This window comes from Chiloscyllium plagiosum, unplaced genomic scaffold (genome assembly GCF_037043375.1).
Source record: "Chiloscyllium plagiosum isolate Xiang-an unplaced genomic scaffold, Cpla_swu_hap1 HiC_scaffold_10, whole genome shotgun sequence".
NCBI lineage: Eukaryota > Metazoa > Chordata > Chondrichthyes > Orectolobiformes > Hemiscylliidae > Chiloscyllium > Chiloscyllium plagiosum.
The window spans coordinates 53736358-53764140 of record NW_028270148.1 but is presented as its reverse complement, the minus strand read 5'-3'; the positions used below and the strand labels follow the sequence as shown (position 1 = coordinate 53764140).

The window sequence follows — 27783 nt, the reverse complement described above, 5'->3', positions numbered from 1 at the left end:
GGTGTTAAGAAAATTGTTATAGATGGGAGTGATTGAGATTTTTGAAAACTATCTTGTGTGAAGCGAAAGTGGGTTGAGCATAGATCATTGAAATAGTTTTTCTGGATGCTTTCAGCTTTTGGGAGTTAGAATAATAGGAGGGAAGTGGAAAGATCTGCTTTATGTAGAAAAGTAGCAGACTTCTACAATAGTGAGTAATTTTTTGAGAATCTGGGAGAACAGGTGAAAGAATTTTATAAATTGCAGTAAATATTTCAGAGAATGTCCAATTAAAATTAGGATGCAAAACATAACTGTGACTGTTCGGTCATTATTTGAAATCCTCTGTTAATCTCATGACAATACAATTTGACAACAATTGGGTTTGTTCAAGTCAGTATCTCATTCTTCTGTATAATATTCCAACATTGTTTTTCAAATTGTTTTAATTCTAGCCAATGGCTGTTCCAGCAGCTTGGTTTATGTGTGAGGCATCTGTTGTTTAAACAAAAGCTTATAGTGTTGAGTTTTGACTAATAAAGGCATTTGGGCATAGTTTTATTCCATAAATACAAACGATTAATAAAGATTTAATAAATAAGAGTACAATATAACTGTATCTATATCAATTATAAAAAATGTAACTTAAGATAGTTTGTCCCCATAATGCCCAACAATGCAAAATTAGATAATTACATTTTTCTCACTCTTAATAAATGTATACATGTGAGCATATAGATAAGGTCGTGGCCGATATGACTTTCTTGCAAGACAATTTGTTCATGCTATTGTGGATGGGTTGAGGTTACTTGGTAGTGATGCGGGAATCAAGAGGAAATATTAGGGAGGAAGACTTTGTTTATTCTTTCATGGGATGCAGGCACCACTGGCTGGGTCAGCATTTATTGCCCATCCTTAATTGGCCACAGGACAGTTAAAGAATCAATCACATTGCTGTCGGTCTGGAGTCACATGTAGGCCAGACCAGGTAAGGACAGCGGTTTTCTTTCCTAAAGTATTAGTGTATTAGTGATTAGTGAACCAGATGGGTTTTTCCTGACAATCAATGACAGTTTCATAGTCATCCTCAAGACAAAGCCATACAGAACATTGAGAGATTTACAGTACTAGAATAGAGTAACAATAAAATAACAATAGAATAAAATAGAATAAGTTGTGGGGCATCATTGGATGGAAGTGAGTGATAGTCTAAGTTGGGTTAATGTCCATGTATGTACAGGAACTTGTGGTAAGATTGGTGAGTTGCATATGTACATAGACATGTGCAAATATGATGTTGATGTTGTGGCTATAACAGTGACCTGGTTCCATGAAGGACAGGGCTAGGTATTAAATATTCCTGAATATACATATTGTCAATGATTGATTATGTTTTAGCACATAATTTTTTAGTTTTGAGGATAAATGTTTAATAGTAGAAAGTGGGATAATTACAATTGAAGCACATTGATGTTTGGTATATTTCAAACATTGGCTCATGTTACTTTAAGAGGCTACACATGTTTGCTTGATACAATCAGAATAGAAGGATTTGTTGGAGTTGAGCATTAGAACAAAACTTGCTTAAAAACAGAAAACTTTGAAAGGGTGTAAAACTTCCAAATTCATTGAAAAAGAAATTGCAAGTAGGAATAGTCAACTTTAAAGGTCAAGTTGAAAGGCATCGTGCAGTGTCATCATGGAGACAGATGGAGCTTAAGACAACCCTATAGTTTCAATGAATCTGGGTGTGTGTTTGCTAGAAGAAGGTCATGATAGGTTAAAGCTGCAGGACTGCTGAAGTAAAGAACTGGCTTCAGGTCACTCAAGTGTAGCAGACTCCAGGCAGTTAAGGGAAGAAGTCCCTGAAAGCCATTGATAGTTCAATGCAGCTGAGAATGGGGACGAAGGAAGCCCATACGCAATAACAGCTTGGCACAACTGAGAAATATTTGAACTCAAAGACATCCCAGGGATAGTGCTAGCTTAGTGAAGCTAGCTGTTTAATAACAGTGCCCATGAGTGGCATGCAGCCTCAAAATTCGAATGCAACACAGTCACAGGTGAAAAGACTGAACATGTGTAATCATTGAAGTAGCATTTGGGGGAGTTCCCAATCTAGGTCTTCTAAAGTGAAGAATTTGAATCCTTTGTAAAGGAGGCAATGTTTCATTAGATTTGGTTACCCACAGTGTGTCTAACACTGGGGGACTGCTGAGAAATGGGTAGGATCTGTCTTGAGGACATCAGCCATTTAATGTACTCCTGGTAACCCAGTCAATTCTGAATGTTAGAGCACATATGCTCTTTAAACTGATAATATACATAAAATATATTATATATATATATAAATAATGTTTTTAGGTTGATATGCTGTTCTTACTTTGTATTGTTAAGTTTATTTTTGTTCAGAGCTATAGAATCTTGTGACTTTATTACTTCAGCAATTGCCCGCAATCTCAATGTTTATTTTTGTAGACGAAGTACTGATCTCCATCCAAACTGGAACATAAATTTGGCTTCTCAACAGAGATCATAATACAATTTGAGTGGCTCTTGCAGGAACTGAAGTCTGCAAAAAGGTGCCAGGACCTGCTGAGATTTCATAGTGAATTTTGTACGCCTACCGTAATGGCTTTGCCAGCTGTTCCAACTTTTCTGGAGAAGCAAGGTAGATTTATCCCTGAAAGAATTGCAGAAAATAAAAAGGTCTGGTTTGCTAGTATCAGCAGAAACGTTTCAACCGGAATTTAAAGCAGAAACAAAAAACAGACATAATTGGTGTTAAAACATTTGCAAATGGAAGGATGAAAATAAATCTAAATAGTAATTAATCTGAATAAGCTAAAATTCAATCGCAGTGGAAGCAGCAAGAAAAATAAATGAAATAGTTCAAACAAGAAAGAGATAAATAAGAGCAAAAGATTTGAATTTGGAATGAAAAGGCTTCATAAAAAAAAACAGAAATAAGGTTTCAAACTGACCTTGAGAGAGAGGGTCAAGATAAGGGATAAGAAAATAAACAGCTTCACAGAGAATTAACTCAAAGCAATTACTTGCATAGAGACACTTGTGTTATTGGGTGGAGGAGTCTAATGGTTTGGACGAGGAGCAAGTTCTCATGTCGCAGTTTGATGTTTTACTGACATATGAATTCTGCTTCACTGTTTTGATGGATATTGTATTTGCAGAGACCACAACTACAGACAGGTGTCTTTAAGGGTCAGAGGCTTTTCCCTTGTAACCTGGAAAGGGTCATGTTGATATTGTCAGAAGACGCTGAATGATGCAATGCTGACTCCTAAACTAACCTCTGTTCGAAAACTGTCTGGTTAAAAAGGCAACTGGAACCATGAGACCGAGAAACTATTACTAGAAGGGGAGAAGCATTGAGATAAATGTTGACATTGCAGGTGAACCCGGAATGAACCACAGACTGTTGGCTACATGGAAAGTCATGAACATATTCTGTAGGATATGTGTAGCTTGCAATTCTATCTGTTGAAAGGTTTCTTTTCCCTTTGAAATTAATGCCACTGTCAGATTATACCATAATATTTAATATTCCAGACCCACCAGGACCTGCATGAAATGGTGATTTTCTGACATTGACACCTGAGAAATTTGTGGTAGATTATTGCTCAGTCCAGTTACATGATTGCTGTGAGTCTAAAACAGTCACTGAATATATATATACATAGCTATGTATTAAAATTGTTTTTCACCCTATACATAGCACATTTGTTAAATTCATAAGGGAAAAATATATGTTGGAAGTAGTTGAAGGCTAAAAGGAGAGTTGAATGGAATTATTTTTCAGAGGGTGATGAGAGTCTGGAGCTCACTGCTGAAAGAGCGGTTGAGTCAGACACACTCATAAACATTTAAGCAATACTTAGTTATTCAATTCTGTTGCCATAGCCTCCAGAACTACAAACCAAAAACTGGAAAGTGGAGTTAGTGTAGTCAAAACTTTGTTGATCATCACAGTTCACTGTTGTAAACATCGATGAATCCATGATTTTGTGGAATAGGCAGGCAAATAGCATTAATTTCAATGCATATAAGAGGTGTAGTTAGTAAGTTTGCAAATGACACCAAAATTGGAGGTATGGTGGACAACGAAGAAGGTTACCCCAGATTACAGCGGAATCTTGATCAGATGGGCCAATGGGCTGAGGAGTGGCAGATGGAGTTTAATTTAGATAAATGCAAGGTGCTGTATTTTAGGAAAGCAAATTTTAGCAGGACTTTTACACTTAATGGTAAGGTCCTGGGGAGTGTTGCTGAACAAAGGGGCCTTGGAGTGCAGGTTCATAGCTCCTTGAAAGTACAGTTGCAGGTAGATAGGATAGTGAAGAAGATGTTGGTATGCTTTCCTTTATTGGTCAGAGTATTGAGTACAGGAATTGGGAAGTCATGTTGCGGCCATACAGGACATTGGTTAGGCCACCTTTGGAATATTGCATGCAATTCTGGTCTCTTTCCTACAGGAAGGATGTTGTATAACTTGAAAGGGTTCAGAAAAGATTTACAAGAATGTTGCCAGGGTTGGAGGATTTGAGCCATAGGGAGAGGTTGAATAGTCTAGGGTTGTTTTCCCTACAGCATCGGAGGCTGAGGGATGACCTTATAGAGGTTTATAAAATCATGAGATGCGTGGATACGTCTTTTCCCTGGGGTGGTGTAGTCCAGAAGTAGAGGGCAAAGGTTTAGGGTGAGAGAGGAAAGATATAAAAGAGCCCTAAGGGGCAACTTTTTCACACAGAGTAAGTGGTGGAGGCTGGTACAATTGCAATATTTAAAAGGCATCCGGATGGGTATATGAATAGAAAGGGTTTGGATGGATATGGGCCGGGTGCTGGCAAGTGGGACTAGATTGGGTTGGGATATCTGGTTGGCATGGAGATGTTGGACCAAAGGGTCTTTTTCCATGCTATATATCTCTATGACTCTATATAAACGTAGGATGATTTGTTTTGGTAGGAAGTACATGGAGAGACAATATAAATACATGGCATACCTCCAGGTGTTCATTGCTATTAATTTGAATGTTCACTTTGGTGAGTCCCTAATCTATATAATGACTTTAGGACGTCCAACACACTTTCCTCTCCTTTTCCTGTAAGTCGTGATGCAAAGTAATTATTCAGCATGTCCGTATTTCTTTTCATAAGCTGATCAATGATTTTGTGAATGAGGCCTAAATTACTCTTGACCTGTCTATTTTCCTAATTCATTTATAAATAATCAGAATGCTTTTGAAATCTCATGCCATTTTCTTTCCACGACCCCTTTTTGTAACGCTTAATATCGATATTTGTCTTTTTTTAACCTTGGGATCTGTTTTAGTTTTCAGTTTTATATAATTCTTCCCCCAATTTGATATTGTCTAATGTGACTTTAGCTACCCACGATTACGTCATTGGCAAATTGAATTCTTAACCCTAACCAGTTTAAATTTCTTCTGTAATACGTTAAAATCTATTTGAACAGCTCCCACTGATCCAATGTCATTTTATTCATTTACAGATTTTCCCATTCCACCCGAGCAGCCTTATTCTGATGAAGCCAGCCTTCCCTCAATATGGAATCTGAATCGCTATTCAGATAAATGTCCACACACCTTTTAAACTGGCTCATCACTGAGTAGTCTGCCTTCAGTCGCAGAACACAAGATATTCACCGACCCTATGCTGATTGGCATTAGTTAATATAGAGTCGTTATTAGGCAAATTATATTATGGAGATGGAATTTTACTTTATCATATTGTGGGTTTTATTTTACTACTTTTTCTCTCTCCTTTGGGTAATAATACCAAAAGGTAAACCTCAATTTCAAATGGAAACAAATCAAAAGGAACAATAGTTTACAATTGACTGCACCACAGTTTGGAAAGTATTTCTATAAACAGAGCGGATGAGTTCGCAAACACTAACATTACAGATAATAAACAAAGTGCATCACTTACTGTCGTCAAGACCCGAGCCCCCTTATTTAGAAGCCATCTGAAAGTGCGCTGATCTGCCTGGGTTGTGGAATATTCAATCGGATCCCATTGCAGGGATTTCGAGTATTGATGTTCAAATTAAAAGTGTTGGGCAGACCAAGTTAGAAAGAGAACGGCAAGAGTCCTCCTTCTCAGGACCTGTTTGCTTCTGTTTCACCATCACGAAGATGATTCACTGATGAAGCCCTCACTCTTCTGTTATGATTCGCAGTTGCTATAGAGACTGTCTAAGCCGATTTCCACAATGAGCTTTGTCTGTTGCACAACCTTGGATAGAAAGGGACTGGCTGATTTTGCAGTCATGGTGCGATAAGGTAGGCGAGAATTCATGCACGTCCAAACAAACACGCAATTAGTCATCTTTATCTTGTTTCATCAGCATGAAATTAGGACATGGATCATTAAGTAGATATCATCAATTGCTTCCCAGATCGAAAAGTGCGGTTCTTAGAATCAAGTTGATGATGGTTGGATTGTTGTCTAATATATTAAACCTTGCTTCTGTTTCTAAACTGGATTATAAATTGTTATGAGAAAATCAAAAAGTCGGGACTCAAGATTTTGAAATAATCCTCATTAGTATTTACAAGAGGCTTTTCATCATCTTCTAGCTACTATAGATTGAATGTGGATGAGCTGGTGTTGGGCTCGGGTGGACAAAGTTAAAAATCACACATCCACCTGATGAAGGATCAGCACTCCGAAAGCTAGTGCTTCCAAATAAACCTGCTAGACTATTAACTGGTGTAGTGTGATTTTTAACTTTGTCTACTATTGATTTTTTTAAAATAGTTGTTTTAACCTTTGTCTCACATTTTCATTTCCTATTTAATTTCCTTTTTGCCTTTTTTGTTCTTGTTGGGACAAAATGGAAATATTTTCCACTTCAATATACATGAGCCTACTGCCACCCTAATCTAACCCCATCAGAATGTCCTTCTATTCCTTTCTCCCAAATGTGCTCACTAGTTCCCCCATAAATGCATCCGTACAAGTTGCCCCAACCATTCATTACAAATTGCAATCCTAGACACCCCCTGAGAAATGAGGTTTCTTCTGAATTCCCTATTGTATTTTAGTGGGACTATCTTCTTTAATGGCCCCTAATCTGACTTCACTTGCAGGTGAAAAATGCTCTGTATCTACACTCACAAACTGTTTCATAAAATTAAAGATCTCTATTATGTTATCTTCACTCCTTTTTCTTGGGAAATGAGCCGTTTCAGTATTTACTGATGGGTGTAATCTATCAATTTTGGGATCATTAAGGTAAACAATTTTAATACTCTCTCCAGAGCCCCCATGTCTTTTTCTATGTTATGAAGACCAGAAATGATCCCTGCAATCTATGTGCAATCTAATCAAGGATCAACAAAATTTGAACTAACTTCCCTGTTTTACAATCCTATTCAACATTTTCATTTTCTTTTAATAATCCAATAACTTTTGTTACTGTTTTTGGTGTTTGTGTATTTGTTCTATCCTGAGCCCTCTGTTCTTCTTTGTTTAGATTCTAACCTCCAAGAAGTTTTTTTTTCCTGGGGAGGGAAGTCCAGAACTAGAGGGCATAGGTTTAGAGTGAGAGGGGAAAAATTTAAAATGGACCTAAGGGGCAACTTTTTCACACACAGAGGAGTGCATGTATAGAATGTGGTGGAGGAAGTGGTGGAGGCTGATACGATTAAAAAACATTTCAAAAGGCATCTGAATAGGTATATGAATAGGAAGGATTTAGAGGGGTATGGGCCAAGTGCTGGAAAATGGAACTAGATAGATTAGGATATCTGGTCAGCATGGACAGGTTGGACCGAAGAGTCTATTTCCATGCTGCTCATCTCTATGACTCTATGATTCTACAAAAATGCATTCCTTACATTGATCAACATTCAACTTCATTTGCCTATTACACAACTATTCTGCATTTTCAATAGTGCTTCCCCACAGTACTCTTTTGTAATTAACTACACTCTGCCCTATCAATTTGGGGCCATCTGCAAATTTTGAATTAAGTTCAGAAATTGCTGGAGAAACTCAGCAGGCCTAGTGACATTTGTGGAGAGAAAAGAGTTAACGTTTCGAGTTCAATATTACTTCTTCAGGTTCTGAAGAAGAATCATTTGACTTGAAACATTTAACTATTTCTCTCTCTATGGATACTACCTGAATTTCTCTTGCATTTTCAATTTTAATTTCAAATTTTCAGCATGCCAGTATTTGGCCTTTATTGTATGAAAAATTTTGAAGTTGCTCTGCCACTTCTCAAATTCATGTAGACAATGGCAACAGTCATCATAGCACCAATTTTTATGGTCCATCACTTTTCATTATTTGAAAATTTGATAACTACTTTTAACTACATGTTTTGTTGCCAGTTTGTTATCCGTACTGCTACTTGTTCTGGCTTTAGTGATGAATTGACCTTTATCAAAGGTCAATTTGGAAACCAAAATGTATTACATTTACTGTTTAGGTCAGTCTATTTAAATCATATTTCATCTCTATTTGGCGATATGTAATTTAAGGAAACTGCTGTTGCATTACCTTTATCAACCCATTACGTTACTTCAAAGAGTGCAATAAAACTTGTTGGACATAACCTTTCCTTTCAGTATCCATGCTGAATACTCTTCATTACAATTTCAGTTCTGGATATTTTTCTTTTGCATTTCCTTTCCTACTTGTTTTCAGTTCATTGTTGTTTTGTCCAATTACTACTGTGGTTGGAGCAATTGTGGTTAAAAGTAAAATACTCAAACTGACAATGGCAAAAGAAAAACAATTAATTTCCATTAAGGTTGAATTAGAGCTGTTTATAAACTATTGTGTGAGGAGTTCCCACTGCTGTTGACAAGGGAAGAGCAATAATGTTAGTAATCACATTAATCAGAGTGAGTGTACCATCTGGAATCTAATAACTGACTGATAGACTCATTTAAGTTGGTTGAAGAGCTGTATGAAAGCTCTGAATAGCAACACTCAGTGTCAAGTCAATCAGCTGTTTCAGGAGGAATATCAAGCAATGAAAAAAAATTGGTAGGTGCATTATTTTGTTTTGCTTTTTATTTCAGTTTAAACGGTGAACGTATTAGTTCACTTCAGATATTAAAACTGACTAAAATTACAGGACAAATTAAGCAAAAAATAATCATAAGAAGACATATTTCTCTGAAATTTCTATCTTCACCTCTGGGCACACATCTGGCAGAGCGGATTGTCCCTCCACCATGGAACCTGTTTGAAATAACTCCACAGAGGCTGGTACTCCTGTTTCTGTCAGTCAGGACTCCCCGATTGGACCAAATTAAACAACCCAAATCAGGGGACTCATATTCTATGAGGTCTACCTGGCTGACCTCGTGACAATCACCACACTGTTCAGTTTAAGTCTTTAGAGTTAATGGAAGGTATGATGGCATAGTGGCATGCGATTGCTCTAGTAATCCCACATACCTAGACTAATGATCCAAAGCAGAGACTTGAATTTAAATCCTACTTTGGACTGAAATTCAATTAATGAAATACAGGCTACAAAATAACAAAAATATTATGAATGAAACCATCATATTGTAGTGTCATATCTACACACTGGGCATTTTCTCAGAGTGGCCCATGAACTAAAAATTGGTTTAAACTCATTTGCAGCCCACTATTAGTTTTTACATGTTTCAACATACAAAATAATCAGTAGCTATGCTTTATGCTTTAAAGAAAGCAAAATATGCTTTTACATAACTATTGCTAAAAAATACTCAAGTAAAAAATAATAATGGTGCAGATACAAAGACTTAGAGTAAGGATAAAAGTTATCTAAGAAAACAAAACTGAGATTATTTTGTACTATTGTTGCAGGCAGGCTTCTGAAGTTAAGGTGTTGAGAACTTGAAGCCACAATCAACAAATGTGATGGCTTCTGTAGTCAAATATTTGGAGGTTGCATGTTGTAGATCTTGGTGGCCTGGCTCAGTAAAGTAATCCTGGATGCCTCAAAAATGATTATTTTGAACCAGAACAATTAAACAAAATGACAATAATGGTTATTCTTGTTGAATCATTGTTTCACAAAGCAATGCGAATAATGCTTAAATTCCTGCTACATCCCACCCATCTCCTGTTCAACATTTCAAAGTTTGAGATTTCGTACCTTTCCAAAGTTCAATGGACTGTCCTGGAATCCTAGAATTATTTAACAATTTCCGATAATTACCTTTTAAGAATAGGAATATAGTATTAGGAACATAGGAACAGGAGTACTCATTACGCCCTTGAGTAATTCCACCATAAAATGTGATTATAACTGATTTGTGGTTTAAATCCATATACTGCCTTTGGTTATATCCCTTAATATCTTTGCTTCACAAAAAAATTATCTATCACAGATTTAAAATTAACAACTGATCCAGCATCCACTGCCATTTGTGGGAGAGAGTTCCAAATATGTAGCACTCCTTGTTTATAGAAGTGCTTCCTAATATCTCTCCTGAATGACATGGCCCTAATTCTCAGACCATGCCCCTTAGTTCTAGAATCCTCAAACAGTATAAATAGATTATATTTACCCTGTGTTTTCCTGTTAATATCTTAAAAACTTTGATCAGATCACCCTTTAACCTTCTAAAGTCTAGAGAAAATAGGCCTAATTTGTATTATCTCTCCTCATTAGGTTAATACGAATGACACCTGGACTTCAGGGTTTAAGCTATGTTATATCCTCTCCAAGGCCTTCCTTAGGTGTGGTGCCCAGATCTGCTCAGAGTACTCCAAGTTGGGTGTAACCAGTATTTTGTATAACTACAGCATAACATTTGCATCCTTGTATTACAGATTTCTAGATATAAAGGCCAGCACAGCTTGATTGCCTGCTTTTGGCTCCAGTTGAATTCATAAGTGAAGTTAACTTTGCAAGATTCCTTGTGCATGTTATTAAAGTCAGATTAGCTTTGTTTACAAAGTGCACCTTTATATCAGTTGTAAAAGCCTATCCAGTTCAGTAATGATCTTCAACAAAGCAGAAATTTGCCATCCTTACTTTCTTTATACTTAACTGTCTTCTGAAGTGATCTAGCGAGCTACTCAGATATATTCAAGATGTCGGCTGCCCAAGGCCTTCTCGAGGGTGATAGATGTTCAACCTATCAAAGTTTACACCCTATATACATTTATTTTTAAGGAGTATTTCTGGCAATTGGTGGACAGTAAGGGGCAGGAGTAAAAAGCCATCTGAAAGGCTAGATTTTTTTATCTCTTACAAAAAGGTGAAAAAAGGTCAACTAGCAGAAAAATAAGGACACAGATACCAGTAAATCACCTCTCCCACCACCTACCAGTTCAATTGGAGACAATATTTTCTTAGAAAAGTTAATGTTCAAATCACTTACCCATATGCAGGTCAAATTATATTAGGTCTCTATTGAAAATGCCAAAAGTAAATTTGAATTTAAAGCTCTATGGTATAGTTGTCAGATCAAGAGAGTTTTGGAAGTCTGTGGGAACTCCACCAGGAAATAGCAGTTTGGAAACTGTAGAACAAACCTTCTGACAGTAAAGTTCAAATGGCTTTTGGCAACCTTAAATGTCACTTTTAGATGCTGACTGACAGATTAACTGCATGCAGTGATTGATCATTGGTTTTGATCCTGGTAAGGCAACCAGACTGCTGCATTTACAGGATTGTGAAAATGTCGAAATGCATTACAGTGCCTTTACCATTGGAAAATGAAAATGATTTAATACATCCTCCTGCCATAATATAAACAATGAGCTTAATGTCCATGCTATTTTCCATAGAAAAATCATTGGCCAGTTGCATTAACTTAGGGAAAAGATTATTAACTCCTGGACTCCTTTGAATCAGAATTGTAGCAGAGAAAATCCTAACCAACTATTGCTTTAATTTCTAAAGGGCTCATAGTAGTGAGCTATGATGCTATGAATGCTTAGCTGAGTTTCAAAGAATGTTAATAATCCACAGCAAACAGTAATCCAAGAGACTAAGAGGGTTTTGCAATTGATAGTTAGTTTATTATAGGGTTATCTGTCTATTCATAACTTTAGGACCACTTAAGAGGGTTTCTTCAGTACAACTAGATATCTTTTGCTGAAGTATGAATGGGCTTGTGTTTACAAAGCTCATGAGGTCTGTACATATTGGATATTTGATGAGATGCAATTGAGGATATATGGAGGAATATGAAAACGTATCAGAGGGATGAGAACCAGAGAGCATAACATAGGTGCACTTCTCTACATCAATGTTCCAGTGAATTAAGTGAGTTTTCTTTTCATCCACCTTGACATTTGGCACGTTGCTACCTCAGCATGGTTTAGGGAGGTGCTAGACCTAAATTTTTCCCACTTACATCTCTGAAAGCTGAAATTTATGGCAAGCATCGGAACACTGTTACCAAAGTTGAGGTCTGTCTCATTTCCTGAACCCAAAGGGAATGTTCAGACACATGGTTTTCTTAGTTTTGGTAAGAATGTCAGCAATGATGGAAGTGGGACTGCACTCAGAAAAGAGTAGTTTCCCTCCTAGAGGCATGTATCGTAGTCTGGACAGAGCTAGCAGTGAGTAATTCGCAATATCTCAATTTTAGCATATCCACACAAGTTTCCCCATGACTTTTGAAAAGTCAGAAATCAGGTAATCACATGTTGCCCAAACAACAGACTGAAGCAGGCCCATTATAGTGATACAAATGACGGGGCTACATGAAATCCAGGAGCATTTTCTGGAACGTAGGCTTCATGGTGACTTTAGAGACACTAACCACAAGGATTCAAATGCAAAATAAATACCACAATAGTTAGTCCACACAGCATACACCAACTCAGAAAGTCGAAGCACCACGGTAACAGCCACTGGATTTACAGAGACTTAAATATTTCCTTAATACATGCTTCGAGAATAGTATTTGCTGAGTTTCATTTCAGAGAGTGAGATCTGAAATGTGCAAAACTAAATTGGAATTTATTCTCATCTTCACCATCTAGGTGGATTTTGCTGGAAAGAATAGCTTATCTGTTATCAAATCTGTCCCATTTTAATTCTGTTTACATTGATTCTGTAGATTGTCATCCAAGCAATTGAGATGAAAATGTTTTGACATTGGGAGGATGAGTGAGGACTAGCCAAGAATGTTCAGATTTTCATTGATTGCTTGGGTCAGGGAAATCAAAGACTCATTTTCATCCATGGTTTGGAGCAGGAATGAGGTGGTGATATGAGAAAAGTAACAGCACACTACTTACGACTGCCAGTCCATCTGCAACTGTTGTGATTAATACTGAAAATGAATGACCATCTCATTAATTTGATTTGATTTAAGCTTTATTGTCACGTTTGCTGAGGTACAGAAGTACATGGGTACAGTGACAAGTGTGCAATGTCTCCACACATGGTGCCATCTGAGGTATGAAGTTACCCAGGTAGAAAAAAATCAGGTACAAGTAGTCACATAGAGATAATACTAGTGTCCTATGAGCTCACTGAAATTTTCAAATGCTAGTGGCCATTAAGGTCCTTATATCCCACCCACTGCTGGTCCAACCAAAACCCTCTATGTTTAATCCTGTCCTATGACCATTTCAGAATTCCTCTCTAAAGATTTCAAAACACTTGACTGCCATCCTTTGAAATCAGACACTCATAAGTTCACGAACTGATATTGAGAGAGTGGAAGTGAGGGCGCAATTGGTCATGTGTCCAGGCAGGTTTGATCTAAATTAGGAATAGTGAAATCCTGCTGGCAGCTGGGAAATAGCTTTGGAGGCTGGTCTCCCTGCTTCTGTCCTTGAGTGTCCTCCTGCAGTTGTTTCTCTGTGACTTTCACATGCAACTCCTCCAGATTATTGCCTCTTTCTGCACATGAAATGAAGCAAACTCAACAATCAAGGATACTTGATATGAGTACTCTGCAACATCCCTTAAGTCCTCAAGAGGCCAGAAAGACTATGTGCTGCAATAGTGGATACTACTTCTCCTCCAGCATCTAGTGCTTACCTATTCATGGAATGGAAGAATCGCAGTAATTCATTGTTTCACAATTACAGAGAAAATTTGGCAGTCACTTGCATGGACATATCCTGGGATCAGTATTAGGACTCTGTCCTTCTTGACATATTTCATTGATCTAATCTTTGGTGTACCGGGAGCAATATCAACGTTTTTGGAGGACACTAAAGAAAGATGGAAGTCTTGTGACGGTGAGGGCGATAGTTTTAAACCTCAAAAGGATATGGACTGGTTTGTGGAGTGGCCATACGTACAGCAAGTAAAAATAATGAAAATTAGAGCACAAGTAGAGGGTGTTCTTGTGGTGCAGTGATAGTGCCCCTACTCCTAGACTAGGAAGCCTGGGTTCTAGTCCCACCTGCTCCAGAGGTGTGTCATAGAATCTTTGAATAGTTTGATTAGAAAATATTTTAAGAGCACAAGAGTTGGCCATTTGGCCCTTTGAGTCTGAAGTGCCATTCAACTTGATTATCCAATTCAAATACCCTGTTCCTACTTTCACTCCATTCCCTTTCGCCCTAAGAATTGTTTAACTCCTTTTTGAAAAATTCAATGTACTTTCCTCAACTGCTTTCTCTGGCAGAAAATTCCATGGGTTATGCAAAGAAGTCTGAGATTATTAATTTTGGTAGGAACAATGGGGCAACACGATGACTCAGTGGCTAGCACTGCTGCCAAACACAGTGCCAGGGAACCAGATTTGATTCCACCCTCGGGTGACTGTGTGGAGTTTGCACATTCTCCATGTGTCTATGTGGGTTTCCTCTTCATGCTCCAGTTTCCTCCCACAGTCCACAGTGTAGGTTAGGGGTGGATTGACTATGAGGGGATGTGCAGGCTAGGTGGATTAGCCATGGGAAATGCAGGCTTATCACATGGGTCCCGATGGGCTGCTCATTAGAGTGTAGATGTGGACACGATGGGCCAAATGGCCATTGCCACACTGTAGCAATTCTAAGAATGATCTAGATTGATAATCAAATGATTAAATGTCTATTTCAAGGGGGATCTATGACTTTACTGTAACTTCAAATAAAACCTATAATGAAAACTTACTAAAATATCATTTGTGTGCTGGTGTTATGTCCAACCCCTGCACTGCCAATGACCAAGTGCACTAGTGGGCACCATGCATTCCATCTCTAAGGACACTGGGGCGTAGACATGAAACTCTGTGTATACCTTTTGAGAATACAGTAATCAAATAAAACAAGTAAGTAAAGGACATCCAATTAAAGGGTGCTGTCACCAAAAAAGCCTTAAAATAAACAAATTAAATTAAATTTATACTAATTCATTCTTTGTAACTGCTAAGGATACTTAATCAATACCGTTTTCTTCATTATAATCGACAGGTCATTCTGTTATAATGCACGTTTCATCAGCATGAATTGGCTATAACATGATCGATGAAGGACAGACATTGTTTGGAAAACACAAACTTTCTACTGAATGGGTACAATGATTTTCTATTAGTGATCTTCTACAATGCGATTTTCTGTATCGGCTTTCCATAATGCGATTTTCTACAGCACAAGGTTATAGAGGAATGCAACTATCACATTAGAGCAGATTGACCTGTACTTTAATAATGAAATGTACATATTGTGAACAATACAAAATAAGGGATACAATTCTAAAGTTTGTGTAGGATCAAAGCGACTTGGAGTTTTTGTGTACACATCATTTAAAACAGCCAAGCAGGATAAGAGATGGGTATAAATGCACATAGGATCTTGGGCTTCATAAACAGGAGCATAGAGTACTAAAGCAAAGAAGTTATGATAGACTTGTATAAAATAGTGGCTTGACCTCAACTGAAGTAGTATGTACAGTTCTGGATGCTTTGCATTAGAAAGGATGCAAAGGCATGGGAGAGGTTTCAGAATGGTTCCAGAAATGAGGAGCTTTGGTTATGAGAAGGGATTAAATTATCCTTGGGGAAAAGAAGGTGGTGGGAAGATTTCCTAGAGCCGCATGGGTGAAGGCCCCAGCTGACCTTTATTTTAGGCCCAACATCACCATCACCTCTTCAACTTACAGGATCCTCCTCAACTGCCTTTGACAGAGCTCCACATGGTAAACTAATTAATAAATTTAGATCACATGGGATTCAAGAACAGCTTGCCAATTGGATACAAAATTGGCTTGATGGTAGGAGACAACGAGTGATAATGGAAGGTTGTTTTTCAGACTGGAGACCTGTGACCAGCAGAGTTCCACAGGGATCAGTGCTGGTTCCACTTTTGTTTGTCATTTATATAAATAATTTGGATGAGAATTTAGGATGCATAGTTAGTAAGTTTGTAGAAGACACCAAAATTGGTAGTACAATCAAGAGTGAGGAAAGTTATCTGAGATATAGAGATCTTGATCAATTGGACAAGTGAGCTGAGGAGTGGATAGAGTTTAATTTTGATAAATGCGAGATATTACATTTTGGTAAAACAAACAAGAGCAGGACTTATACTGTTAATTGTAGAGCTCTAGGTAATGTTGTAAAAAGAGAGACCTTGGGGTTTAAATACATAGTTCTTTGAAAGTTGCATCACAGGTAGAAAGGATGGTTAAGAAGGCATTTATCACACTTGCCTTCATTGCTCAGACCATTGTATAGGAGTTAGGACTTCATGTTAAGATTGTACAGGACTTTGGTGAGACTGCTTTAGGAGCACTGTGTAGTTCTGGTCGCCCTGCTTGAGGAAGAATATTTTTAAATTGGAGTGTGTTCTGAAAAGATTTACCAGGTGTTGTTGGGACTATACCTACCTCTTGCAAAAATGCCATCCCGTATTCCCAATTCCTCCGCCTCCGCCGTATCTGCTCCCAGGAGGACCAGTTCCACCAAAGAACACACCAGATGGCCTCCTTCTTTAGAGACCACAATTTCCCTTCCCACGTGGTTAAAGATGCCCTCCAATGCATCTCATCCACATCCTGCACCTCCGCCCTCAGACCCCACCTCTCCAACCGTAACAAGGACAGAATGCCCCTGGTGCTCATCTTCCACCCTACCAACCTTCGCATAAACCAAATCATCCGCCGACATTTCCACCACCTCCAAAAAGACCCCACCACCAAGGATATATTTCCCTCCCCACCCCTTTCCGCCTTCCAGAAAGACCGTTCCCTCCATGACTACCTGGTCAAGTCCACGCCCCCCTACAACCCACCCTCTGCAAAACCTGCACCCACACCTCTTCCCTCACCTCCATCCAAGGCCCTAAAGGAGCCTTCCACATCAATCAAAGTTTTACCTGCACATCCACTAATATCACTTATCGTATCTGTTGCTCCCGATGCGGTCTCCTCTACATTGGGGAGATTGGACGCCTCCTAGCAGAGCGCTTTAGGGAACATCTCCGGGACACCCGCACCAATCAACCACACTGCCCTGTGACCCAATATTTCAACTCCCTCTCCCACTCTGCTGAGGACATGGAGGTCCTGGGCCTCTTTCACCGCTGCTCCCTCACCACCAGACGCCTGGAGGAAGAACGCCTCATCTTCCGCCTCGGAACACTTCAACCCCAGGACATCAATGTGGATTTCAACAGTTTCCTCATTTCCCCTTCCCCCACCTCACCCTAGTTCCAAACTTCCAGCTCAGCACTGTCCCCATGACTTGTCCTACCTGCCTTTCTTCTTTTCCACCTATCCACTCCACCCTCCCCCCGCCCCGACCTATCACCATCATCCCCTCCCCCACTCACCTATTGTACTCTATGCTACTTTCTCCCCCCCACCCACCCTCCTCTAGCTTATCTCTCCACGCTTCAGGCTCTCTGCCTTTATTCCTGACGAAGGGCTTTTGCCCGAAACGTCGATTTTACTGCTCCTCGGATGCTGCCTGAACTGCTGTGCTCTTCCAGCACCACTAATCCAGAGTTGTTGGGTCTATATCTAAGGATAGTCTGGAACCTTTTTGATTGGAGCTTAAGAGGTTGAGGGGTGACCTTATAGAGATTTACAGAAGCATGAGGAACATAGATAAGGTAAATAGCAAAGGTCTTTTCTCTAGGAGGGTGGGAGGGGGGAATGGTAGTTCAAAATTAGGAGGCATATTTTTAAAGGTGAGAGGAGAAAGATTTAAAAGGGACTAGAGGAGTAACCTTTTCATGCAGAGGTTGGTTCAAATAAGAATGAACTGCCAGGGGAAGTGGTATGTGCAGGTACAATAACAACATTTAAAAGAAATTCGGACAGGTACATGAATAGGAAAGGTTTCGAGGGATATGGGCCAAACCGGGCTACTTTACATTGGTAAATTTGGATGGTATAGACGAGATGTATTGGAGTCGAGAGTGTGGTGCTGGAAGAGCACAGCAGGTCAGGCAGCATCTGAAGACCAGGAGAATTGATGTTTTGGGCATAAGACAGTCATCAGAATAATTGTATTAGAGTGTTTGTTTCCATGCTATATGACTTTCTAACTGACTCTGGCATTTCCACCCAACTTACACTCATTCCAGGAATCCAGCTGCAACCCTGCATTCCAGACCTACTGCTTCAGTACCAGCATTGGCCAGTGCTCCGAGTTACTTTACTGCTCATGGAGAGTTGCAGGCCTCTGATGGGTCAGCAGTTCTTGAAGGCACAATTGTTGCCCTGGCCATAATAGTGACCCCAACAATAACCAGGTAAGTGCCCAATTAGCACTAAGTCAGACCAAGGTATCAGAAAGGCCATGGCAGTGCTGCCCTCCAGCTGATGCATGGTCCCAGTGCTGCAAGTGTTGAATTCCATTTCGCCTTTAGAGGCATACAGATATTGAAGTCTACAGCAGAGATAAAGGCCTTTTGGCTCATTATGTCTGTGCTGGTAAAAACCTTGTACTTAACTATTCTAATTCCATTTTCTAGCATTTGGCCCATAGCCTTGTATGCCTTGGCATTGCAAGTGCTCATCTAAAAACTTCTTAGATGTTATTAGGATTTCATCTGTACCATCCTTACACTGAGTTCCAGACTATCACTACCCTCTGGGATAGAAAAGCCTTTCCTTGTATATCCTGTAAGCCCCCTTCTCTTTATCTTAAAGATATGCCCCCGGTCATTGATTCCTCCTATAACAGGAAAGGTTGCTTCCTGTCTACCTTATCTACACCCTTCATAATTTTATTGTCCTCAATCTTGTCCCCTACCAGTCTCCTCTGCTCAAAGGCAAACAATCCCAGTCTGTCCATTTTCTCTTCATAACTAAAACTCTCCAGCCCAGGTAACATGCTAGTAAGTTTCCTCTGCATTCTACATCCCTCCTACAATGTGGATTTCAGACTACACACAATACTGTAGTTGTGGCCTAACCAACCTTTTAAACAATATATACACAAATACATATTGCCTAACCTTCCAGCTCTTAAACTCTGTGCCTTGGCTCATTAAAGGCAAGTATCCCAAATGCTTTCTGAACCACTTTAATCTAGCTGTCCTGCTACCTTAAGGGACCAATAGACATGCACACCAAAGGTCCTTCTGATCCTTGGTGCTTCCCAGGATCCAAGCATTCAACATGCATTCCCTTGCCTTGTTTGTCCCAAATGCATCACCTCATACCTATCCTGATTGAATTCCATTTGAGACAGATCTGACCACCCATCTATATCCTGGGACATACTGGTACCAATGCCATAGATAGAAAAAGGGATGAGGTTCTGCAAGCAGAATGTAGGGAACTAGGAAGTAGGTTGATAGTGAACATGGCTGCTTGTTCTGTGCCCCAACGCTAAGTTCAAACCAATGATGGCCACGCCAATGTGGAATGATTGTGATGGAACTGAAAAAGTCATCCTGTAGTTTAATGCCAGTGTGACTTGGAACATCCCATAAGGAAGGAAGGAAGGTTGCATTTGCATCCAGTGAATTAACACAAACAAAATAATATACTCAGCTAGAAAAAGATTGCCCAGCCATTGCAATAGCAATAAGTTACTGAAGCCAGAAGTAGAAATAAGCGTGAATGACAAAATCAAGATGAAACAGCAGAAAGACAAATTTCATTTTCATAAAACTGCTGCATCATTGCCAATCAGGCCACAAACTTTCAACATTCTCAACAAGCTGTGGCTCAGATAACAATTTAAGGCCCGCGTAGAGCAGTTGTCACCTCAAGTCATAAACTGTGGACCTGAACAACTAATGGACCATGACAACTGCAGTCACAAGCACGCAACTGGAGAAGCTGTTTCTTCAGTGCAGGTGACTGACCAATCAAGAAGATGTGAATTCACTATCTACACAAACCACAGATCAACCATCAGTCCAAAGGGTTCACAATCGCCCAAAATTGGAACATGAAAAACAACAATAACCACAGTAGCAATAAACAACACTGAATAACACTGGAGAAAGAAACTCACTTAGATGAACATTCAATGTACCTTTAAGAGACTGGCAATGATTAAAGACTTTGGATGCATGTACAGAAACTGCCAAGAGTTACAAACCGTTAATACATGAGAACAGTTGTTTGCATGATGGGTAACTCAGTATAAGTGAAAATGCATGCTTTAGTTTTGTTTTTTGTATAAAATGGGGATGTTGGGGAAAGAAATGCAATGCAATCCTGTAATAATGTGCCTCCTGCCTCACTCCAGAAGTGCTGAGGACTAATCATGGCCTCCTCCAGTGGTCCCCAGCATTACAAAAACTTCACAATATTCAGTAACAATTTCCAAATTTGCAGATGACACAAAGCTAAGTGGCAGTGTGTGCTGCGAGGAGGATGCTAAGAGGCTACAGGGTGACTTGGACAGGCTGGCTGATTAGACAGATGCAATATGATGTGGGTAAATGTGTGGTTATCCAGGAAGGCAGATTATTATCTGAATGGTGGCAGTTTAAGAAAAGGTGAGGTGCAACAAGACCTGGGTGTCATGGTGGAACAGTCGCTGAAGATTGGCATGCAGGTGCACTAGACATTGAGGAAAGCTAACGGCGGGCTGGCCTTCATAGCGAGAGGATTTGAGTATCGAAGTAGGGATGTCTTGATGCAGTTATACAGGGTCTTAGTGAGGCCACATCTTGAGTATTGTGTGCAGATTTGGCCTTTTAGTCTGAGGAAGGACATGCTTGCTCTTGAGAGAGTCCAGTAGAGTTCACCGGATAGATTCCCGGGATGGCAGGACAGACATATGAAGAAAGACTGGCTCGATTGGGCTTGTACTTGCTGCAATTTAAAATACTGAGGGTTGGGGGGAGGGCAACTCATAGAAACAAATCCTGATGGGTATGGTCAGGCTAGATGCAGGAAGAATGTTCCTGATGCTGGGAAGCCCAGAACTAGGGGTCACAGTCTAAGAATTAGGGGTAAGCCATTCAGGACTGAGATGAGGAAGAACTTCTCTGCTCAGAGTTGTGAACCTGTGGAATTCTCTCCCACAGAAAACTGTTGGGAGCTCTTTTGTTAGATATATTCAAGAAGGAGCTGGACATGGCCCTTGTGGCTAAAGGTATCAAGGGGTGTGGAGAGAATGTGGGAATGGGATACTGATCATGATCAACCATGTTCCTATTACCTGATGGTACAGTCTAGAAGGGCAAAATGATCTACTCCTGCACCTATTTTCTATGTTTCCTAGTTTCTGTTACAGATACCAATCTTCAGCCAATTTTTATTCAATGCCCGTGATATCAAGAAAAGGTTGGAGGCAATGGATACTGCAAATGCCACGGGCCCTGACAACATTCCGGCAATAATACTGAAGACTTGTGCTCCACAACTTGCTGTTCCCCTCGCCAAGCTGTTCCAGTACAGTTACTACACTGGCATGTACCCAACAATGCGGAAAATTGCCCATGTCCTGTAAGTGAAAAGCAGGACAAATCCAACCCAGCCAATTACTGCTCCAAAGTGATGGAAGGTGTCATCAACAGTGTTACCAAGCAGCATTGCTCGGCAATAACCAGCTCAGTGACCCCAGTTTGGGTTCCACCAGGGCCACTCAGCTACTGACCTCATTACAGCCTTGGTTCAAACATGGAGAAAACAGCTGAATTCCAAAGGTGAGGTGAGAGTGACAGCCCTTGAACATCAAGGCTGCAGTTGACTGAGTGTGGCATCAAGGAGCTCTTGTAAAACTGGAATCAATGAGTATCAGGGGGCAAACTCTCCAGTGGTTAGTCATACCTGACACATAGGAAGATGGTTGTGGCTGTTGGAGGTCAGTCATCTCAGCTCCAGGACATCTCTGCAGGGGTTCCTCAGGGTAGTGTCCCAAGCCTAACCATCTTCAGCTGCTTCATTAATGACCTTCGCTCCAAAATAAGAACAAAAGTGGAGATGTTCACTAATGAATACACAATATTCAGCATCATAAGCAGATATTGAAGCAGTCCGTGTCCAAATGCAACTAGATCTGGACAATATCCAGGCTTGGGCTGACAAGTGGTAAGTAACATTCGCACCACACCAAATGCCAGGCTATGACCATCACCAATAAGAGAAAATTTAACCACCACCCCTTGACATTAAATGGTGTTACCATCACTGAATGCCCCATTATCAATATCCTGGGAGTTATCATTGATAAGAAACTCAATTGGACTCACCACACAAACACAGAGTCTACAACAGTGGCTCAAAGGCGAGTAACACACCTCTTTATTGCCCAAAGCCTGTCCATAATCTACAAAACATATGTCAGCAGTGTGATGGAATACTTCCCACTTGCCTGGATGAGTGCAGCCCCAACAACACCCAAGAAGCTTGACACCTTCCAGGACAAAGCAGCTCACTTAGAACATAGAACTTAGAACAATACATCGCAGAACAGGCCCTTCGGCCTTCGATGTTGCACTGACCTGTGAACTATTCTCCACTCGTTCCCGCTACACTATCCCATCATCATCCATGTGCTTATCTAAGGATTGTTTAAATCTCCCTAATGTGGCTGAGTTGACTACATTAGCAGGTAGGGCATTTCACGCCCTTCTGTGTAAAGAACCTGCCTCTGACATCTGTTTTAAGTCTATCACCCCTCAGTTTGTAGTTATGTCCCCTCGTACAAGCTGACATCATCATCCTAGGAAAAAGATTTTCACTGTCTACCCTATCTAATCCTCTGATCATCTTGTATGTCTTTATCAAATCCCCTCTTAGCCTTCTTCTTTCCAATGAGAATAGATCCAAGTTCTCAGCCTTTCCTCATAAGACCTTCCCTCCAGACCAGGCAACATCCTGGTAAATCTCCTCTGCACCTTTTCCAATGCTTCCACTTCCTTCCCGAAATATGGGGACCAGAACTGTACACAATATTCCAAGTGTGGCCACACTAGCATTTTGTATAGTTGCAGCATGATATTGCAGCTCCAGAACTCATTCCCTCACGAATGAAACTTAACAGCACTATCCACCTGGGTGGCAACTTTCAGGGATCTATGTACATGGATTCCAAGATCCCTCTTCACATCCACACTACCAAGAATCTTTCCATTGACTCAGTATTCTGCCTTCCTGTTATTCTTCCCAAAGTGCATCACCTCACATTTAGCTGCATTGAACTCCATTTGCCACTTCTCAGCCCAATTCTGCAGTTTATCCAAGTCCCCCTACAATCTGTAATATTCTTCCAAACTGTCCACTACTCCACCAACTTCAGTGTCATTTGCAAATTTACTAATCCATCCACCTATTCCTGTGTCTAAGTCATTTATAAAAATGACAAAGAGCAGTGGTCCCAAAACAGATCCTTGTGGCACACCACTAGTAATTGGACTCCAGGCTGAATATCCACAAGCATCCACTCTAGCCACCACTGACACTCAGTACCAACTGTGTGTGCTACCTACAAGATACACGGCAGAAATTTACCAAAGATCCTCAGACAGCATCTTCCAAAAACACGATCATTTCCATCTCAAAGGACAAGGGCAGCAGATAAATGGGAACACCACCACCTCCAAGTTCCCCTATAAGCTACTCACCATTCTGACTTGGAAACATATGATTGTTCCAAGTTTTGGACCCAGTGACAGTGAAGGAATTCGCTCCCTCGTGGCATTGTGGATCAACCCACAGCAGGTGGACTGCAACGGTCCAAGAAGGCAGCTCACTTCCACCTTCTCAATGGCAACTAGGGACGGGCAATAAATACTGGCCAGCTAGCAATGCCCACATCCCACAAATGAATATTTTTTTTAAAACTATAGTTCTATGACCTCACTGTCGGCATCCATTTTAGGGTCAGTTCAATAGCACACAGTACAAAGCTAGACACTTATTCTATGACATTTTACTTATAAAAAAGATAGTCAATTCTTTCAATCCAAGACTGTGCAAAGCCTCACAGTCATTGGTATGAAAACTTATTTCCAATTGTTTTGAGCGTCCAGCTTTCCTTTTCTTCTGAAGGCACCGACTCTGTAAGGTACACAGTTTTTTTCTTTATTTGCATTGTATATAATTTAGATAATATTGATGATGGACAGCTCTGAACAGAAATATTATAAACAACAACACAAATCGCTGGAAAATCTCAGCAGGTCTGTGGAGAGAAATCAAAGTTAATTTTTCGGGTCCAGTGACCCTTCTTCAGACCTTTCCAGCATTCACCATTCTTTCCGGTTTATTCCTTCCAGAAGTGCTATCACTGACATTCTTTAAAATGAAGAATCTTTCTACTTTCATGCTGATAATTAATAGATGTGAATTTAAGTGAGGCAGGAGTTGACAACTATTTTTACTACTATCAATTTAACTCCCACACACTGTCAGTCTCCATATCTTCTCCCGTCCAGAACTCTGACATTAGCAAAGGCTTTATTTCATCTTCAGAGATTGGGGCAATACGCTAAAGAGTTGCCCCTAAACTGCCAATGTAGCCTACCATGGAAGATGGGAAGAAACAATGAAAAGCGTTTTTTTTAAATACTTACGATAACAAATTGCAGATGTATAGTAAGTTTGATGTAATTAAAACATCAGCAAGTGTTTAATTAGAGTATTATCAAATAAATTTTGAGATGGAGTTAAATAAGATGATCACAATACAGGTTGGTCAAAGAAGAGAGTTCTGAAGAGACCCTGAAGAGAGGAAAGAAGAGTGGATGGACAGAGAGGTTAGAGAAGAAATTCTAAAGCGTGCGGTCAAGATAGCTGAAAGCATGATTGCCAGTTGTGAAATTGGGGATGCATAATAGGTCAAAATTGGAGGAGCACAGTTATCTCAGAGGGGTATAGGATCTGGAGGAAACAAAGCTATTGATGGGAGTTTCAGCACTTAATTAGCCAAAGTAGGTTAGAATCAAAGAATCCCTACAGTGCTGAAGAAGTCATTTGGCTCATCAGGTCTGCACTAACCCTCCAAACAGCATCCCATCCAGCCCCAGCCCTCTTTCCTATTTCCCTTAAACCACAATTCCCATGGCAATTCCACGTCACTATAGATCCCTGGACATTATGGACCATTTTTAACATGGCCAATCCACCTAACCTGCATGTCTTTGGAAAGTAGGAGAAAATGGAGCACCAGGTAGAAACACACACAGTCACGGGGAGAATGTGCAAACTCCACACAGACAGCCACCCAAGGCTGACCATGTTGCATTCCTACAGCACCACACCAAAGCAGCCACTTAGACCAGGTGTGCGAGAACCTTGTACCTCCCACAGCATCCTGGAACCAAAACATACCAGTCTTGGACTGTATTATAGTCAAACCTGAGTCCCTGGCACTGTAAGACAGCAGTATAACCACTGAGTTACCGTACAATTCATGTCAGGCAATATCACTGAGGTAGAAATATGCAGTCTTTGTGATGGCACAAATATGTGGTCAGAATCACATCTCAAGTCACTCAAAACACCAAAATCATTAACAGTCTCATTTGTCTGTAGATTCTTGCCAGTGAGAGTGATTAACTTAGTCTCTGGGGAACAGAGCTTGTACTGGGGACCAAATACAGTGGGTTTGGTCTTCCCAATATTTATTGGGAAAAATTTCCACTCATCCAGTATTTGGTGTTGGACAAACTGTTTAACATATTGGAGAGGCCAAGGTGGTGCCAAAGGTGGTGTTGACAAGGTAGAGCTGGGCATCTTTGACGTACCAGTGGAACCAGATATGTTTTCGGGTGATATCACGAAGGGATAGCAGGATGTGGATGAGAAAAAGGGGGAGGCCAAGTTCTATCCTTGGGGGATTCCAGAGTTGACTGAGAGAGGAAGCAGAAAGAGAAGCCGTTGCAAGTGCTTCTCTGATACATAAGAGTTCTCAGTGCTGTGGCTGGTACAGAAACTAGATTGGAGGGATCCACGCATGATGTTCAGCAAAAGGAGGGCAATGATTTTCAATAAGTACTTGGCTGAAGAACCAAGTGATCTGTTGATGTTCAAGTTTGTTGTAATACATTGAGCCAGTCATTGATATTACATTGGAAGTTTTGTGAAAAAGTCGGCCATTCATCCTAATTGGTTCAAGCCTAGTGTCTATCCTCTAGATGAACTCTCTTGTATATTATTTAATTTAACTCCATCAATGTATCCTTTGAGATTTCTAGCTTCCTCTTAAATGTATTAATGTGAATCACAACAACTCCTTGAAGTAGCAATTTCACATGTTAAACACCTTCCAGATAAAATAGTTTCGCCTGAATTCAATAATTATTCATGACAATCTTAGTTTTTTAAAAAACAAATAGACTGTTTAAATAGCCCAGAAGTATGTGTCATGTGTGGGTGGGAGTTAAGATAAGGAAACTCAGTAGAGCCGGTTTCCTGAATGCGCTGCAATTTTTAACTACAGAGTTCTTAATTCATTTCTTTTGGTTGCATGTCAATGGACAGCTTGATTGACAGAGTGCAGACCTGCTAAGTGGACAAGACTACATCACAAGGTGAACAGCTAGGTGTAGTGGGGAGGAGGTGAAGTCGCCGGTTATATAAATGATGCTTAATGATAAAATTTGGATAGTGTGGCAGAGTATAAATGTGGTATTGGATGTGGTGTGATGTAGGGTGAAATATGGCGTGAATTGGTGTCCACTTATAAGGCTGTCCAAGACTGGTAGGTTTTGGTTCTAGGGTTCTGTGAGAGGTGCAAGGGCCTTTCACACATGGTCGAGGTGACTGCTTCGGTGTGGTGCTGCAGGAATGCAACATGGTCAGCTGAGATTTCAATCACAAAACACTAACCCAAGTTTACATTCTACAACATGAAGAGCATTGAGCGATCTGGTATTCTGCTCCACATTACTCCATTAGCCAGGATCAACCAGAGAGGTACTAATAGCTTGGGTGGGAAATTTGCTGGTGCTATTCGGTGGGTTTAAACTAGCTCAACAGGGGGATGGGAACCGGAGGTGTAGTTGCAGTGTACAGGAGGATGAGAGTAGGATGAGACAGGGACAGGATTTCAGAGTCACAGGAATGTGCTGGCAGACAGCAAAGTGGTTTGAAGTGTGTCTACTTCAATGCCAGAAGGATCCGAAAAAAGGTAGGTGAGCTTGCAACATGGATAGGTACCTGGAACTTCGATATTGTGGCCATTTTGGAGACATGGATAGAGCAGGGTGAGGAATGGATGTTGCAGCTTCCAGGGTTTAGATCTTTTATTAAGAACAGGCAAGGCGGTAAAAGAGGGGGAGGTGTGGCCTTGTTAGTCAAGGATAGTATAATGGTGGCTGAGAGAACTTTTGATGAGGACTCGTCTACTGAGGTAGTGTGAGCTGAGGTTAGAAACAGGAGAGGAGAGATCACACTGCTTGGAGTTTTTTATAGGCCTCCGCAAAGTTACAGGGAGGATTAGCAAAATTATTCTGGGTAGGAGTGAAGGGAACAGGGTGG

General features: G+C 40.2%; 1 protein-coding gene across 3 annotated transcripts in view; it reads right to left on the bottom strand.

Annotated features, from left to right (window-relative positions):
* Positions 1 to 6200, bottom strand: part of rd3 (retinal degeneration 3, GUCY2D regulator) — a 28782-nt gene extending 22582 nt beyond the window's left edge. Inside the window, exons 1-2 of one of the 3 annotated variants that reach the window (XM_043695891.2) lie at positions 5952 to 6200; positions 2607 to 2662 (exon numbers count right to left, since the gene is read on the bottom strand). The gene's annotated coding sequence lies outside the window, so the exon portion shown is untranslated. Of the gene's footprint in view, positions 1 to 2362; positions 2546 to 2606; positions 2663 to 5951 lie in introns of those variants that run through there. The other 2 variants (XM_043695890.2, XM_043695893.2) reach the window with 2 other exon arrangements.
* Between the last annotated feature and the right edge of the window lie 21583 nt (positions 6201 to 27783).